This window comes from Silene latifolia, chromosome 7, assembly GCF_048544455.1.
Source record: "Silene latifolia isolate original U9 population chromosome 7, ASM4854445v1, whole genome shotgun sequence".
NCBI classification, from domain to species: domain Eukaryota; kingdom Viridiplantae; phylum Streptophyta; class Magnoliopsida; order Caryophyllales; family Caryophyllaceae; genus Silene; species Silene latifolia.
Window position 1 is genome coordinate 20,818,050 of NC_133532.1, and position 3,192 is coordinate 20,821,241.

Consider the following 3,192-nt stretch of genomic DNA (forward strand, 5'->3'; position numbering starts at 1 on the left):
GCCTCACACCGACCCCACTCACCCTGTGCTAGGGCCGGTATGAGGCCGACATGGCAGAGCGGCTCATCCTGAAGGATGATCTGCGTCGGGGGAATCCATCTTTTCGGCACCCCACTCTTGTCCACCTCAAAGAGCCTCATTGCCAGCCTCTCATCCTCCTGGAGATAGACACTGCTGGCATCCATTTTGAGCTTCTTCCGGGAAACCCATCTATTGTGCTCCTTTGAGTCTCACACCGCAAGTTAACTCGGTCTTTGGAAAAAGCGCAAAAGCGGCGGATAGTCATCCGGCACCTTAACGTACACCCACCGGCCTTGCCAGTCCTTGCAAGAAGAAAGTTTGTTGACAGAGACATAACCCGGCTCCATCTCCACACTGTACCATCCGACGCGGCCAGAAAATGGTTTGAGATGGTGAAGCCGGCGGAATAAATTCACCGTTGGGGCCTCTCCCTTGAAGAGACAGAGCCAGACAAAGCCGATTATGGTCCTCATAGCCAACGGGTGCAGTTGTGCAACGGCAACGTTCATGGCTCTAATAATGGCCATAACGTGCTCATTCAACGGAAACCGGAGCCCATACTCCAAATGCCGCATATACACGCCGGTGTGGCCCGGTGGAGGGCAACAGACGGCCTGACCCTCCTCAGGGATAACAATTTTGTATCCCCTACCGAAGAAAAAATGGCCCTCGAAAAATTTCTCGCTTTGAACAATGGCGAGCTTATGAGTCCAAGCACGGTCGAACGGACCTTACGGGCGTCGCCGTGATCCATAACATACTGCCTCCCTTTGTTAGGACGAGGCCTTTCCACTTCATCACCGAAATCATCACCAAAATCACCATAGGAATCGTCATCCTCCCATTCCTCCAAAATTTGAGGGTCAACTTCAGGAGAAGGAGGCCTAGGGCCCCCGACGCAGTTCACTAGGTCCAAAGATCGGCGAGAAGACATGTTCACAACAAATTATTAGCAAGATAAAAAAGAATTTGTTTGTTTACCTCAAAGAAAAACACTCGCCGGATCGAAGACCGAAGATTGGAAGAAAAGAAAGCCCTTGAAAGTTTAGAGAGATGAAGATTTTGGGAGAAAATTTTCGAAAATTTGAGGAAATGAAAGTAATGGCCAAAATCACGGAATAACTGCCCTATTTATAGGGAAAAGCCCATGAAGAAGGACCAATCGGGGCACGACCCATGAAGCGTCAACCAATCGGCGAACGGACACGTGTCAGACATGCAACCACGGAATGTCAATCGACGCAACAGTTAAATGTCAAATAAATGCTACAGTTACCAAGCGTATTCAACACGCCCATTCACATCTCTTCGCCTGTTCATCTCCCTCAACAAGTTCCTAATTACCTGCTCTCCGCCGGCCACATAATCGACCAAGCCGGAAGCACGGCCGGGGCAATCAAAAATAACCGGCACTCTCGGCCACTGGTCTCGGCGGGCGTCACCTTCTTTTCCACATCGGATGCCCCTTACGCATCCATGTGGAGGGGGGATATGGTACGGCCTAACAAGAACCACGCCGATGCTTGAAGAAGCGATACGAAATTTTGCAAAAATACTTACGCAGAATATACGCTCAACATACATCGGAGCCCATACCACGGCATAGACTACGGTGGGGGCAAATTGATGGGGCATATTCTCGCACCACGACCAAGTCAACATATTGAGCAAGGTCAAGGGGATCCACAAAGAAAGTCAACGACTTAGGCAGTCTTCCGATGGAGCCCATCGGCTGTCACACCGGGTCTCGGCGGGACAACTAGCCACCGGGACACAAATCCGCGTACTCATATCCAAGACCCTCGGCGAGCCTGCCACAGGTCCATCGGCCGAGGGTACAACGGTCTTTTCACCTGATAGCCACTTGGCCACTTGGCCACTACGTGACAAAAGGTGAATGCCTATAAATACTCCTCAACCTTCATTGAGGAAAGGATCCACAAATTAACCTAATAACCACTATTCATCTGGTAATATCTTCCTTATCTCTCTACAATATACTCTTAGCCAAGTTACAACAACTTCTCTCTAAGTTCACTGACTTGAGCGTCGGAGTGAGTACGCTCGGCCAAAGCCGAGCCCTCAGTTTGTTCATCGTTTCAGGAGACCGCAAGGAGGATTCTAGCAAGGACATCACTCTACTAGCTACGAGTGGTAACGAACATCTGCTCTGGAATTACGCCCGGAACAGAAAGATTAGCATAAGGTAGGGTGATATTATGATTATAAATAGAAGTCATCCTTGAAACTTGGGAATTAACCCAAAATCTTTTGAGTCAAACTATTGTGAAAGAGAGCTCTTAAAAGTTTCTATTATTAACGGTTAAAATTAAATTTTAACAAACTAGAATTTTGTTCTCAATAAATTGTATGTTTGCTTATAATGGCCAAAAACATAGATGAGTTTATCTTTTACGCCTTTACGATGGAATGATAGAAATAAGATGATCATAGGAGTATACATTATTACATGTGCTTCGTGAAAGAAAGAACATAAAAATGAACTTTGTGTGTAAGTAATTACTCCCTCCATACCACACCAATGGTAACATTGACTTTTTCACAATTGTCGAGACACGTTTTGCAACGTGAATATCTTTAGTTACACATTATTAAAACTTATAAAAATTTGATATTCTTATAGCATTTATGACGATAAATAAAACAAGATCTCACATGACTATATTTTGTCTTATAGATTAAGAATAATATCGAAGATTTCTTACGAGGCTACGACGATGAATAGTACCAAGATTCTCAATGTTACCATTGGTGTGGTATGGAGGGAGTAGAAGATTAATTATTATGTAAGACGGTCTTATTAATTGAACAAAAAAACAAAAAAAATAAAATGAAATGACTAATTTAAAAGCATGACATGTGTAAGTAAATTGTCCATATTTAAAGGGTAGGTATTGTGGACAGCGGGCCGCCCACGGGGGCGCTTGGTGAAAACGAAACAAGCGTTTGCATTTTTGTATGGAGTCGCCGCCAATTTTTATGGGAAATTGGAACCGTTCGAATACCTCGCGTCATGTCAAGACACAAAGTAGAGACATGAACACTAAGCAATCGTTACCCTTAGCATTCTATGTCTAGAATGACTCTCGTGGATGCCAATGAACACGGGTGTTCACAGATATCTGGAGTAAGGGGTGAGGGTACGTATTA